The sequence below is a fragment of the Oratosquilla oratoria genome, chromosome 1, assembly GCF_046742065.1.
Source record: "Oratosquilla oratoria isolate Oo_2021 chromosome 1, ASM4674206v1, whole genome shotgun sequence".
NCBI classification, from domain to species: domain Eukaryota; kingdom Metazoa; phylum Arthropoda; class Malacostraca; order Stomatopoda; family Squillidae; genus Oratosquilla; species Oratosquilla oratoria.
Window position 1 is genome coordinate 31078738 of NC_134777.1, and position 16719 is coordinate 31095456.

Consider the following 16719-nt stretch of genomic DNA (forward strand, 5'->3'; position numbering starts at 1 on the left):
CCCTGGTAAAGGAGAAAAAAAACCTTGGTACATGTAGGTATGTACTATCTGCTTCTAATATTTTCATTCAAATTAGAAATAGAATTAGTCTAGTCTGAGTTATTTTACTTACTCAGCCATGTAGCATTGCCATGTAGGAATTTTCGTGTATTGTTCACAAGAAAAAATATAAGTTGATTTTCATTCTATTTATATGCATTATTTTTCTGTAACTATTTTAGCTTTACATATACAAAACTTAAAAAAATTGCAGTAAACTTAATTGAGAACCAGCACAATTTGAGGACATAATCTTTACTGATTGTACATGGTTTTGCTCATTGGAGCATTTTAAATTACAGTATTAGGATTAAGAACATCTAGATGAGACTAACGGCTTTCGCAAGATGTCGGTTTTTGTGGAAAAAAAAGAAAATTCTATCGGCAAATGAAAGGAATACACAAGTAAAGAGACAATACAAAATATGAGTATATATAGGTCCCAATGAAAGGACCGGGGAAAAGTCGTTGAAGGCCGAATGCCCGGGGAGAGCTTAAGGAAGACCTACGACGATCTTTCCCCCCGGTCCTTTTCCAAAAGCTTATGTATACTTTGATTTTGTATTCTTCGTCCCCGTATTTGAAAATACTCCAGTGTGATGGGTAGCACACTAGGCATTGGCCTGACATGGACTCCGTATTTTTTGCATGCAAAGAACATTGTTTAAAATGATGTGGTCAACAGGCTGAAACATTTCAAACACAACACAATACCCACCAAACGTCGACTGCACCTAGCGCTGGTCAGACCGATGCTGTGCTGATCTCCAGGATCGAGCTAGATGACATGCCACACAGACAATTATTTTTACCATATGTTACAGAACGTTACCTTTTGTTTCATCATGGGTTCCAAAATATAGTGACTTCAAAACCTCTGAATCACTTTACAACGTTGCAATCATCCATTTACTTTACCAGCACAAACATAAGCTGCACTCCAGATATCTTGAAAGGCTCAATGCTAAACACGAACAGATAATACGACACATAACACCCAGGCCTCACCGTACATACATATTATCTTCTGCACTACCCCCTCCATCTGCATACACGAGAAATTGTGTATGATTTGTACGGATATTAATTCTTAAACATGCTACAAATAAATATCAACATCACAAACATGCAGATACTTCAGTTCCTACGTAAACACAACATGCACATGGCACTAATACAGGAAACAAAACTAGCATCACAATCCACACTACCCATATTTACAAGAAACATCATAACCAGGGACGACACCAAATAACCCAAAGATGGACTCATAGTTTGAATACATCATCATACCTTTCTTCAACGAAACAAAGCTAGCTAGGCAATCATTAGCAAACAACACAACAGGGATAATTAGAATAAAAACACATAACGAAAACAAGACATCATCACAAATATCTTCGAATCACCCTCTCTGTCAGTTCTCTGGAGCTGCACTTCTTAACTCACACTTCTCAACAAACTAACAAACTACGTACTGACAGATGACATGTTCTGAGGGGTCCAGCTCACACTTAGAAACTCCTGTATTCAGAAGGCCCAGTGGTCAGAAAGCCCACTAATCAGAAGACCCGTTAGTCATAAAATCGGTAAGATATACTGTAGCTCCCCCCCCCCCAACAAATGCAAAATGCTGAGGATTTTTTTGGCAGCTTCAGCCCTAGGAACATAGGAGAAAGGGTCGTTGAACATGATGAAATTCCTATCAGAATGTGGATGGTTTCGGACTTCATTGAACCACTTTCTACATATGAATATAAAGTATAAAATATAACTTAACCTAACCCTTCCCCGCTTTCCCCTCCTTCCTTTCTACTCCCTTACAAAAAAAAAAAAAAAAAAAAAAAAAAAATCTGACTACCGAGCCTTCTGACTACTGGGCGGTCTGACTACTAGGCCTTCGAATCGAATACAGTCCGACTCGACTAATCGCCAACCTGGCCTGCCAACTCGGCGGTTACCACGTAAAACATCTACATGCCATAGGCCAATTGTTTATATTTTGGAAGCACCCCGAAACACCGGAGATATTTATTTAAGCTATTTATGCACGATTATGATACTGAAAAACCGCAAAACAGATTGCCAGCCATCCCTAGTATATCCGGTATATATAAGGTCAATGTTATGGTATCACTCACACATATTTTTCACTTTTTTTTAAAGAACGATTTTTTTGCTATGGAATGGTTATGTTAGGTTGGGTAAGGATATATTACGTTAGGAACTATTGGACAAGGTAAATTTCATGTTAAATATATATGTTTACGTGATTCTGGAATTTTACCCAAACCTAAACTACGATAACCATTCCATAGAAAATCTATACCTTTGAAATGGGAAAAAAAGAGAAGTGACGTACATACTACATATCTGTCATGTCCGACTTCTAGTCGGTTTTAATCTGTTTTAGGAATGTTAATAAATCTAGTGCATAAAAATAGATATTGAGAATATAGACAGAAACTATATAACATGAATATAATATCTTTTGGTATTCGATCTACATAACCAATGTGATCTATGTATAACTTGCGTAGATACCGCCAAGGAATGTTAATAAATTTGTTGCATAAGAGTATATATTGAGAAAGAAGAAAAATGTAATATGAATATAATCAAATTTTGTATGCAATATGAAATGTAGATCGAATACCAAAGTAGCCTCATGACACGTAGATCGCCAACATTTGTGAGCATTTGTCGAATTTTCATTAAAGGTCCAAGCATTTGTCTTATAAGCATTTCTTTTGTGAACATTTTTCGGGACACTGATTTACATAGCCAACGTGATCTACGTAAAACTTGCGTAGATACCACCAAGGAATGTTAGTAAATTAACGGCATAAGAATAGATATTGATAATCACAAACATATGCGAGCATTTGTCGCTTTTGTTTTCCATTAAGTGTTCGAGGATTTGTCTAGTGAGCATAGTATGCTTCCTGTCCAATCGAGGGTCAAAGCAGACTTAGGTCATATATGGTTAGGACACAGGGAGCAGAGGGAAAAAATATTTAATCCTATGATAATCATCTGTTACGTTTTTACTTAAAAAACATCATCATAATATCACTGGTCACAAAATCAGCAGTTTTTTGAGTATCTGACAATGCATGAGCTATTTGTTGGTGGTATTTAATATTTCATCACATAATATGTCTAATTTTGACAAAACATATGATGATATTTGTGCATTTGTATAATGTATTATATATTAATAAAAACAATATGATGTGAACTTTTATATTTTTTCTATCTTATGTACGCGGACCAGTACCGTTCTAATGCAGTGATGTGATCAGATCAAAACAGTGTACGCCCAAAATGTCTCCATTTAGTCAGTAGACCGAGTTGGCGATTGGCCAAGTTGGAACTACACGTGGCCCTCTGAATACTGGGCCTTCTGAAGAGAGGATCTTCTGAGTGTAAGTTGTATACCACTCTGAGATAGCTTGTCTGGACACCAATGCTAAACATCTAGTAAAAGACGCTGGGAACAAATCCCACATCTTAAAAACACTTGAGCTCCATATGCATCCATAGCTATTCTCACTTGGGCTATGGGCTACCTAGAACAGAACCCCCACTGGCGCAGGATCGGTTTGTGTAGTAGGGGAAGAATGTCTGTAAGTAAATGAAAATATAGCAATGTATAAAAGAGAGCTGTTGCCAATAAGCGCTTTTTGCATGGGCGATAAACTAAGGGGCGGTTGATAGTGGCGGCTCGGAAGAAACAGACAGGGCACTTGGACGGCGGCGCCGACGCCTGCGATTAGAATCACCAAATGTTGAGAAAATGGTAGGATGCGTAATAGTAGAGAAAGGTTGAAAAAACGGACAAATCTTTAGTGGGAGGTATACTGAAATGAGATGTAGTATAAGAGAAAGAAAAGAAACGAATTTTAGTCGAAGAAAAAGTACATGGGGCGTGGTTATGTTCGTGAGAGGTGTGTGTGTGTGTGTGTGTGTCTATCTTACGAGAAGTAAGTAGGGTTCACTTTCCTTGTGTGGCGTTGCTGATTAACCCCAAGCTAGGCAAAGCGCGGTCCTGATTAACCCCAGGTGAGGCAGAGTACGTTCCTGATTAACCCTAGGTGAAGCAAAGCACGTTCCTGATTAACCCCAAGTGAGGCAATGGGCCTTTGGCCTCTAACGACGCAATGGGCCGTAGTCAAGAGAGTGGATCCGATGGCAGTGCGGGGGGTGGGGAGTGGCAGGCTGGGGAAGGGTTGAGTTGTGTATCTCTTTTCTTCCAAACACAACTCTGAAAGCAGAGAATTACGTGATTCGGGGAATGTATGTATTTATCAGAACAGCAAACCCACTCGCCAGCGTCAGCGATGAGGCCAGGCGTGTGCCGGACTGGTCGACAGGACAGGAGACTAAAGGACATGATAAAATCTCCTTCCCCACGACCGGCCGGGGAAGAGTTATGGGCACTGAATGAGAGAGCTCGAGTGAAGGGCGACGACCGACCTCTGTTGAGCCAGCGAGTGTGTGCGTGTGTGTATCTCTTCTTCCAAGCACACCTCTGAAAGCAAAGAATTGCGTGACTCTTGAAACGTGTGTATTTGTCTTAGGTGTAAGCCCGCTTGCCAGCGTCAACGAAGAGGTCAGGATTGTGCCAGACCGGTCAGCAGCAAAAGAGAAAAATCTCCGCTGCGACAGGCTGGCGAAGATTGATGGGCTCTGTTGAGAGAATTGGAGCGAAGAGTCGTCTTACCTATGCTTAGTCCCACCTAATGCGAAACTCTCTTCACAATACTACATATGCCAGTAAAATGCCCAATTTGCACACCTACCGGCAACAATCACCTCTTCAAATGAAAATCACACTAAACATAATATTGGGAGATACAACACCTCAACCACACTTCCAGAACTTTCTCACAAAGAAAAAACTCACGACCAAACCATAAACACCTTTGACGATGACACGATATTGTCCAAAACTACTGACCGTAATAATATCTTCGTACCATCTAAGATCATGGTGTATCATGTATCATTGCAAGTACTAAATACTTTGAGTATTCTTTTCACACGATTATTCTAATATATGAAATTTTAGGGAGTGAATTCAAAATCTCATCAAGCCAAGGCTTCAATACAAAGACTAATTCTAACCAATCCATACCGTAGTTCACTTGAAAACGACCAAGAAACAATCAATTTGAGAAAACGTAGTTTATGTTGAGAGAAAACTTGTCTAAATTATGGGAGACAATAATATTTGGCTTATGAGATTCGGCAGCAGGGTGTGCTAAATATGTGTTGTACACCCACCAAACATGGTAAAGTCATTATAGATATCAATTTCACTCACTATCTTAGTAGATGATTATCATGAGAAGACAATTTTTCAGTCGACTGTTTTGAAATGTTCTGGCAGTTACTGAACAGTATATGTACAATAGATCATGTCGAAGGTAAGATATACTCTATCGATATACAACTTGTATTGGTTTTGGTGGTGATACCCATATATTAATTTCGTTGAAATTCATTGACATAAACACTTTTTTTGTATAACAATTCTGTTCTTACAGTACCTTTACTTATCTCGTCGAATTTTACTTTCGAAGCATGCAAACACATTTTTCCCAATACTGATTAGAGAGGATTTTTTTCGCAGTGCATTGTACGAAAAATTCAAGCTTGCGGACTTGAACAGCTGTACGAAACAGATGTTGCCTTTGCGTTGAAGTGTCGAATGTTGCAAGGTGCATTGGCATTTACGCCAGTGCAACAAGTAGTCGACGCATTCGAAGCTCTGTGTGACAATGAAGTTTTTTCACCTGAATCTCAAGATGTAATTGATTACTTTGAAGATACATGGATAGGGAGACCAGATAGAAGACGTCATCGGCGCCTCCCTAAATGCACTCGTGAAATGTGCAATGTCTATTCTTCTATCTTGGATAACACACGGAAAACTAATAACACTGTAGAAGGTTAACGTAAGGCCTTTGAGGAGCAAATGACGTCTTTTCATCCCAATATATGGAAATTTATTGAATGTATAAAGAATGGCCAACGATTAACAGAGGTCAACATTGAGCAGTATATCTCTGGGCATGCACCTAAAAAGAAAATGAAAAATTATAAGACTTGTTTTGAATAACAACGAAGATGATTGCATCATTGAATATTTGAGAGGATTAGCTCATAATATTAGTCATTAAGCTTTTAATTATTTCTATTTAGCATAAAATTGATGTGCTTACATTATCGCTATTATATTTTTCCTTCTTTTATTATGTATTATTAAATACATTCTAATAAAATTTCCTCATTTCTCTTATTTTCATGGTTTTAAAACGTATGACTAAAATATTATCGTTTCTTTAAAATTATACTACACACACACAAATACATATATATATATATATATATAATATACTGTATATACATATATATATATATATATGTGTATATATGTATATGTGTATATATATATATATATATATATATATGTATATATGTATATGTGTATATATATATATATATATATATATATATATATATACATAATACAAGAATAAGCAGGATAAGATAATAAAATATTGGCATTACTGTTTTGAAGATACTTACTATATTTCACTAATTAATTTCTATTAATATCATCATATCCTTCTTCACAAACTCTTTGCGGTGAACTTTCTTCATGGTCAATTTTCATCACGGTGAATTTTCATCACAGTGAATATTACCGCGGTGAACTTTTCGTATACGAACTGAAATGGTTCCGTTAAAAGCCTTGACCCGATTTAGTCTATTTCTGAGTGTGTATTAGACTCGAAAGTAAACTTCCGCAAGATTAAGTAACGGTACTGCAAGAGCAAAATTGATATACAGAAAAGCGTTTCTGTTAATAATGTTACCTTCGTTGTTAATGTTGTTTACTGCTCTGTCTACTGTTCCTTTCTATGATCACCTTTCACCACTGTCTTAATGTATGACAGTCACTCTTAATATTCTTCTATAGGAAGACCTTTTGCTTCCGATCATCTGAGTTAATTAAGTTCTATTACTCTGTATAAGATAGGGGGGAATTAAACTGAACTTAGATTTCCTGTCGTTTCTTCCCGAAATGTTACACTTGGTATGTCAGTTTACATCAAGAGACTCCCAACTGGAATCCTCAATTTGATCATCACTAGGTCAGTTCGTACTGACGTCATGATTTCTTTAGCCCAATGCTCTTTACTCTTGCATCTAAGCACCTCCCCTAAGGGCGTGACTTTACTCCCATGAACCAATTAAATTTCTCCTCCTCCACCCTTTCTCCAACCAGAAAGACTGTTACAAGCATCTTAAGCAATACTGCTTACTCAAGCAATTTCGAAATTAATGCATCACTGTCTTAGTTTACATATTGTTACATCAACGTAATACAGCAATGAAATTGGGTTCACAGTAGTTGCTTATAAACTTTAGACGAGGAGCGAGATTATGCAACTCCTTCGCCTACGGTTGTTGTTACCAAACATCCAACTCATAAAAATGAAATTCTCGTCACCCACCCCTCTATCTATCTTACTTGTCTACCTTTATCTACCAGCCTCTTACAATGAATTTCAACGAAATTATATGTAGCTTACCTCCACCAAAACGAACATAAGTTGTGTATCGATAGAGTGTAGCTTACCTTCGACATGATTTATTGTACAACCTGTTCAGTAACTGCCAGAATATTTCAAAACAGTCGACTGAAAAATTGGCTTCTCATGATAATCATCAACTAAGGTATTGAGTGAAAACAATCTTTATGATGACTTTACCATGTTTGGAGGGTGTACAACGCTGACTCATGTGCAAAATTTTATTGTCACCTCTAAGTTAGACAAGTTTTCTCTGAATATAAGCTATGTTTTCTCAAACTGATTGTTTCTTAGTCGTTTTCAAGTGAACTACGGTATGGATTGTTTAGAATTAGTTTTTGGTGTTGAAGCCTTGGCTTGATGAGATTTTGAGTTTACTCCCTAACCTATATTGGAATAATTATGTGAAAAGATTACTCAAATAATTCAGCAGTTACAATGTTATACTATGATACACCATGATCTTAGATTGTACGAAGATATTATTACGGTCAGTAGTTTTGGACGATTTCCTTTTGGACAATATCGTGTCATCGTCAAAGGTGTTTATGGTTTGATTGTGAGTTTTTTCTTTGTGAGAAAGTTCTGGAAGTGTGGTTGAGGTGTTGTATCTCCCAGTATTATGTTTTGTGTGATTTTCATTTGAAGAGGTGGTTGTTGCGGGGAGTTGTGCAAACTGGGTATTCCACTAGCATATGTAATATTGTGAAGAGAGTTTCGTATTGGCAGGTGGGAGGGTCGTTTTCTGGCATAAACTGGCCATATTTGAGATGGGGATGTCTTGTTATTAGGTGTACTAGCGCCGGTTGTATTGTATTGGAGTGAGAATAGCTATGGATGCATATGGAGTTTAATTGTTTTTAAGGTGTGGGTATTGTTCCCAGCGTCTTTGCTACATTGGTGTCTAGACGAGCTATCTCAGAGCGGTATACAACTTAAACTCAGAAGACCCTCTATTCAGAAAGTCCAGTATTCAAGATGGCCCCGTGCAGCCCCAATTCGGTCTATCGACTGCATAGAGACCTTTTGGGCGTACACCATTTTGATCACATCACTGCATTAGAACAGTACTGGTGCGCGTATATAAGATAAAAATATAAAAGTTCACACTTTATATTGTCTTTATTAAGTTATAACACATTATACAAATACACACACATCATCACATGTTTTATCAGAATTAGACATATTATGTCATAATATATTAAATACCACCAACAAACAGCTCAAACATAAAGATTTAATCAATTCCATGCATTGTTAGATACTTAAAAAACTGCTGACTTTGTGACCAGTGATAATATTTCTTTAAGTAAAAACTAAACAGATGATTATCACATAACTAAATATTTTCCCACCGCTCCTTGTGTCCTAACCACATATGACTTAATTAAGTCTACTTTGACCCTCAATTACACAGAAAGCATGCTATACTCACTAAATGCTCGAACCCTTAATGAACACATACATATACCAAGGCTTTTTCCCCCTTACAAGGGAGGTAGCCAAAAACGAAAAGGCGTAAAATCACTCCCATCCATTCCATCACTGAATACACTCCACAACCCTCCACCCTCCCTTTCATCTTAGCACCTCCCGGATGACGGGTCATCCCTGCACCTTGTCCACTGCCCTGGGTCAGAAGCAGTGTCGCAAGACACAGCACATCCACAGCAAGGCTGCTTCATTAAATCGGTGACTCCCCCTCTCCGTCCCCCCATGCATAAAGGAGAAGACGGGGAGAAATCCCTTCGGGCTGCGTCAAAATTTCCTCACACATACTACCTCACCCCCCATCCCCCCGTCCATTCCACCTCATGCATCACAACATCATCCATTCACCCCTGTCTTCTGTCCTCTCCCGTCCTTCCTCAACAGACATTCCCCTCTTCCCCAAAGCCCCCTTCACCCCATCCATCCACCTCATCCTAGGACGTCCCCTCATGTTCATTCCCTCCACATCTGCCTTCCATACCTATTTTACTAGTCTCTCTTCACTCATTCTTCCCATGTGTCCAAACCATACTAATACTCTTTCATCAACCCTATCTCCCAACCCCCTTTCCACCCCGGGTGTTCTCCGCCCCGCCTCATTTCTCGCTATATCCAGCCTAGTAACCCCCATCATACTTCTCAGACACCTCATCTCAAACACATTCAAATTCCTTCTCTCTTCCTCTCTTATGTTCCATGTTTCTGCCCCATACAATGCTGTTGGCACAATCACTCTTTCATATAGTCTCCTCCTAGCATCCATTCCCAAATGTCTATTCCTCATTACACTTTTTAATCCACCAAGGGATTTACTCACTTCTCTCAATCTACATTTTACCTCCACCTTCACTCCACCTATTCCTGCCACATTTGCACCCAAGTATCTAAAACTATCCACTTCCTCCAGTCGCTCTCCCTTAATGCTCACTTCCAGTCTACTGCCACTTTCACCCCTTGTACATCTCATCACCTTACTTTTACCCACATTTATCTTCAGCTTTCTTCTATCACACACTCTCCCAAACTCTATCACCAACTTCCTCAATCCCTCCTCCGATCCTGCCACAAGCTCAGTGTCGTCCGCAAACAACAACTGGCTCACCTCCCACTGTCCTCCATTTTCTTTAACCATCTCCAATCCCTGACCCACTACCCTTGCATTTACCTGTCGCACTACCCCATCCATGTATAAGTTGAACAGCCAGGGCGACATTACGCGTCCTTGACGAAGTCCTACCTTCACCTCGAATCACTCACTCTCTCCATTTCTAATCCTGACACAAGCTCTACTACTCTCATAAAAAACTCTTGACAGCTCCTAGAGGCTTTCCTCCTATCCCGTATACCCGCATAACCTCCCACAGTGCCTTTCTGTCTACCCTGTCGTAAGCCTTTTCCAGATCCATAAAGGCCCAGAAAACATCCTTCCCCTTTCCTATAACTTTCTCACATATCTGTCTTACCACAAAGATCTGATCTACACAACCTCTACCTGTCCTAAATCCACACTCTTCCTCACCAATTACTCCTTCTGTTCCTCTCCTAATCCTCTCAATCAAGATCCTCCCACATGCCTTCCCAACTACACTTAACAAGCTAATCCCTCTGAAACTACTACATTCACACTTGTCCCCCTTTCCCTTGTAAATTGGAACTATACAGGCACTCCTTCAGACCTCCGGCACTCTACCCTCTTTCCAGCAAACTTCAAATAACCTCACCAACCAGTCCACCATCACTGTACCTCCTTTCTTCAGACATTCTGCATGGCATCTATCCAGACCAGGTGCCTTAACTGCTTTCATCATCTTAACAACTGCCTTCACTTCATCCTTCCCTAATGAAAAAGCGACAAATGCTCACAAATGTTTGCGATTCTCAATATCTATTCTTATGCCGTTAATTTACTAACATTCCTTGGTGATATCCACGCAAGTTAGACGTAGATCACGTTGGCTATGTAAATCGGTGTTCCGATAAATGTTCATAAGACAAATGCCTACAAAACATGTGCTCTTAAGACAAATGCTTGCACCTTTAATGGAAAATCGACAAATGCAGGTTTTTTCGGGTAGATTACGTGGGAGCCGGAGGTGAAAAATCGGAATATAGTTTATGCATTAGAAACAGCCAAGTGAGGGACTGTGTAAAGAATCACCAAATCAGGTGAAGGGAGGATAAATTTAAAGTTTACTATACAAACAGCAGAAGCGTAATAAATAAAATATATTTACAGCGAGGTAAAACATGCGTAGAGAGATTTGATATTATAACTATTACTGAATCCTAGATCAATATGGCAGATAGATATTTCCTTCCGGAAATCGAGATAGATGGATATGATTTTATTTTTCACAAGGACAGGGTTGGCAGGAGTGAGGTAGGAGTATCACTTTTCGTTAAAAATACAATAAACTGTATTATTAACAATTCGATTATGGAAGAGGATAGTGTGGAATATATTTGGGTGCAGATTATAGGCAAAAATAAGAAACTTATTATTGGCGTCCTATAAAGACCTCCTAACCTCAGCATTAAGCATACTGATCCCCTGATTCATGAAATTCACACAACGTCCCAGTACAAAAACGTTATCATGGGAGATTTCAATTATAGAAACATTGACTGGGAAATTTTAGTGGGAGATCTGGAAGCGAATTTTTTCTTAGGTGTGGTGCAGGATAATGTCCTAATACAAATGAGTACCGATCCTACGAGGGAAGAGAATACTCTGGATTTACTCTTAACTAATAATGAACACCTAACGAGTAACGCAAAAGTGGGAGATAGTCTAGGCTCTAGCGATCATCAATAAGATCTAATATTATTTGGAAAGAATTAAAAAGTACGAATAACGTTCAAGCACCGGACTTCAGGAGAGCCAATTTTGATAAGATGAAAAACTATTTGAGACATTTGATCACTTACGGGACCGACCCGGGAGACTGACGTGGTCAGATATACGGCCAATCTGGCGTACCTTGGGTCAGGTCACCTACGGGCGTGGGGTCAGCAGCCATGTCAACGATTTGGGCGAAATGTACAGTGACCTAATAGATTTCATTCTAATTGCACAAAATAAATTTATTTCCCACAAGCCAATATGGAAGATTAGTAATACTCCCAAATGGATGACGGACAGACTGAAACATGAGATTGAAATAAAAAGAGGACTTTACGTAAGAATAAAAAACGGGGAAACACACCTTGGATCCAAATATGGCAAAACTAGTTAAAAAGAATACACGCACAGCGAAACGTAACTATGAAATTAAGGTTGCAAGAGAAGCAAGATCCAACCCAAAGTGCTGCTTTTGTCTCTACAGAACAAAAAATAAGGAAAGGATAGATTCAATTCAAAATTATGAAAAATGTCATGATAGAATCGGAGGAAAAAATAAGTGAGGCGTTTAACAAAGATTTTCTCTCGGTGTTTACTAAGACGAGGTTAGATAAGGTACCGGAGTGCGATCCGATTTTCAGTGGGGATGAAGAAAGTAGACTTTCTAATATCAGCATTAGTAAGGTAGAAGTAGTCAAGCATATTGAAAGACTTAAAGCTACAAAATCCCCGGGTCCAGACGAAATTTTTCCGAGAGTGCTTAAGGAGTGTGAATTTGAAATCTGCGACCAGTAAACAGATATATTTGATAAATTGGTAGACTGGTCTTGTGCCTATTGCTTGGGGGGCAGGCAAACGTTGTTCCTGTTTTCAAAAGAGGAGATAAATCGTCTATATGCAACTACAGGCCAATCTCCTTGACATCAGTTATTGGTAAAATGCTTGAATCAACAATAGTAAGTAGACTCAAGAGAACACATCAAGAAACATAAATTGATTCGTGACACACAGCGTGGTTTCTCCAAGGGTAAGACTAACCTTCTATCCTTTTACACTAAAGTATATAAGGCGTCAGATAACAACGATAGTTACGATGATATTTACCTTGACTTTAGCAAAGCGGTCGACAAGGTGCCCCACCAGAGACAACTAAATAAAATCAAAGCCCATGGCATAGGAGGAAAATTGTTAGAATGGATTAGAGATTGGATCAGTGACAGAAAACAGTGGGTCACCATAAATGGTGTAAAATTCAGGTGGAGGAGTGTTTCTAGTGGGGTCCCTCAGGGCTCGGTTTTGGGTCCCTTATTGTTCATTATATACATAAACGACTTGGACAATGGGATTAATAGTAATGTTAGTAAGTTTGCGGACGGCACTAAAATAGGACGCCAAATTAGGTCAGGAGACGACGCCAAGATTCTGCAGGACGATCTTAACAAATTATTCACATGGTAGATGAAATGGCAAATGAACTTCAATATCTCAAAATGCAGTGTGTTAAACGTAGGGCTACATAACCCCGAAAAATAGATATAGCTTAGATAACACGCTTTTACAGAATACTGAGTGCGAGAGAGACTTGGGTGTTCTAGTGAGTCCTGACCTTAAATCCAGGAAACAGTGCATTACCATTAGGAATAAAGCAAAGAGAGCATTAGGTTTCATTGCTAAGACGGTTACGAATAGAAGTGCAGCGGTATTTATCAGACTCTATCTAGCGTTAGTTAGACTCATCCTTGACTATGCGGTACAGCTTTGGTCTCCGTCTTATAGAATGGACATCAACTCACTTTAATCAATACAGAGGAGAACGACCAAAATAATACATGGACTCAACAAAATTTACCTCACGAGGGGAGCCTTAGGCACATTAATTTACACTCTCTAGAAAGACGCAGAGTACGTAGTGATCTAATAGAGCTGATTAAGTGGGATGAAGGCTTTAACAAAGGTGACGTAAACAAGGTCATCATATTAAGACAATAACCGCAGTAGCAATTTGGATTATATCATCTGCGAATGTGTCATTGAGCTCTATCCTTGATTTGAAGATGGAAATTTGTGTTTTATCGTCTGTGACACTTCTATGTGTGATTTCAGATTCAACTTCGCAGAGTAGGTTGTGTACGGGAATGTTCCGTCTATTGAATTTTGGTAAACTATTTTCTTCCATGATTATTGTTATAAGGTTTTGTGTCTTTAGTGGGGTGTATAGAGAGTTGCTATTGGAAGTGGTATGTGAGACTTTTGGTAGAACGGGAACGAGTACAATAATTGCGTGTAGATTGAGATACTTGGGGCCGCGTCATAAAATATAAACACCAAGGTAATAGAGAGTAGCCACTAGGTGATACTTATCACGGAAATTGTACCTACTTACCAAAGATGATATGATGATGGTCTTGCTATTGGGTGATGAAGTATTTTGGCTCGTGGTGAGATGAACACAGATGCTAAGACCTGTAAAACAAAATGAGTATGAATAGATGTATATAAGAGGAAATGTGAAATTTTACCATGTAGCACAGTTAATATACATATATATATATATATATATATATACATATATATATATGTATATATATATATATATATATATATTATATATATACATATACATATATTGCTATAGTTGGGCAGCAGATCCTCTTTTAGGCAAATGTCATTAGAATTTGCAGCAGCTTCTGCGTTCACGAGTTTTTTGCTGACATTCTCGACTTTTCTTATGCTGGCGCGCTGTGTCGTGCTAAGTCCTCTAATGACCTGGCCAAATAGCATTAGTGGTATAGGTAAAGGCATGGGAATTGTCTTCTTAATATTTATGCAGAGCTTTCGTCTAACAATAAGGCATCTTCAGTGCTAATGAGTACAGCGTGTGGGAAATGATTATAAATACACAATACACAGATCACAAACACTTCAGTGCTGATCCGGTTGACCAATCAGGAAGCAGGACGCGAAGCGCCGCCCCCGGGCCTAGCGGCTGTGAGCCGTGAGCTGACCTCGATGTCTTTTGATGTGGGGATAATGAATGGTTCCGGAGTCTGTCTGTTCATGGTAGGGTTTTTATCTTTTATGTAAAATGCTTCTAAGATATGAAGGCGTGTGTGATTTGTTTCTGTCTGTAAAATAGTGATGCCCTCCTCCAAATTCTTTCTTGTCAGTAGGGTCTGATGTACGTCTTCTTGGTGTCGCTTGATAGCGCCATTGGGGAGATGAAGGGTGAGGCGACTCGTGAGCTTCGTTGTAGTCATCTCTCTGTATGTTTCATTGAGGGCTTTGCAGTTCCCTTTTCTGCAGGAGTATTCATACACGAGATGGCTACGCTGAAGTTCCGGTGTCCTCTGGCAGATGTTGTTCTTAATAAGGAGTTGGGATGTCTTCATGTTTTTTATAGAAAATAATCAGATCTATTTTGTCGTTGCCGTTGGTGAAACCCACCAATGGCAGTGTCAAAACAGTGAATGAAAAGAAAAATATCTTAGGTTGACACCAAAGCCGCCACGGTGAGAGAGAATGGGACCCAATAACACTGGAAATGCTGTCTAGAAACCAGGCGCACTATACATCACATCCAGTCGCGTCCAGACTTCGCGTACACACTTTACGTCCAAATATCACGCCTGTACATCACTTTCACATCGCGGCCATGCACCACTTCCACATATCACGTCCACATATGAGGTTCACATATCACGTTCACATATCACGTTTTCATATCACGCCCATATATCAAGTCCACATATCACGTCAACATATCACGTTCACATATCACGTCCACACATCATGTCCACATATCAGGTCCACATATCAGGTCCACACGTCACGTCCACATATCACATACACATATCACGTTCAAACATCACATTCACATATCACGACCACATATCAAGTCTACACATCACATCCACGTATCACGTCCACATATAACTTCCATGTATCACGTCCACATATCAAGTCCACAGTTGACGACCACATATCACGACCACACATCAAATCCACATATCACGTCCACATATCAAGTTCACATATCACGTCCATACATTACGTTCACATATCACCGTCTCATATCACGTTCACACATCATGTCCAAATATCAGGTTCATACATCACGTTCATATATCACAACCACATATTACGTCCACGCATGAAGTCCACATATCAAATTCATATATCACGTCAACATATCACGTACTCACATCAAGTCCAAATATCACGTTCACATATCATGACCACATATCAAGTCCACACATCACATCCACATATTACGTCCACATATCACGTCCACACACCACGTTCACATATCACACCCATATATCACCACCACGTATCAAGTCCACACATCACGTCCAAATATCACGTCCACATATTACGTCCACAACTCATTTTGAACCACAGCTTACTACGTACCACCAAATCACGTTACATTCTGCTATATCGTATAGCAAGCCATGGTACATCACAGCACACAACGCTTCTTGTCAGCACAAGGCCAAGGACGATCACTGTTGCGATAAGTAACAATTCGGATAGTACTACAATTACGGATGAGCTCATTGTACCCTTACACGAAACGCAGGACGAGAAAGTTTGGTGTAAGGGATTAGCAGCTATGTGCCAGGGAGAAATAAGGCCCATATTTGTTGTAGCAATTAATTTCTTGCTTCGAAATTTTGTTTGATACGATCGCATGCAATTTTCTGATAAGTTTTCTGTTTGTATATATTTTCACTT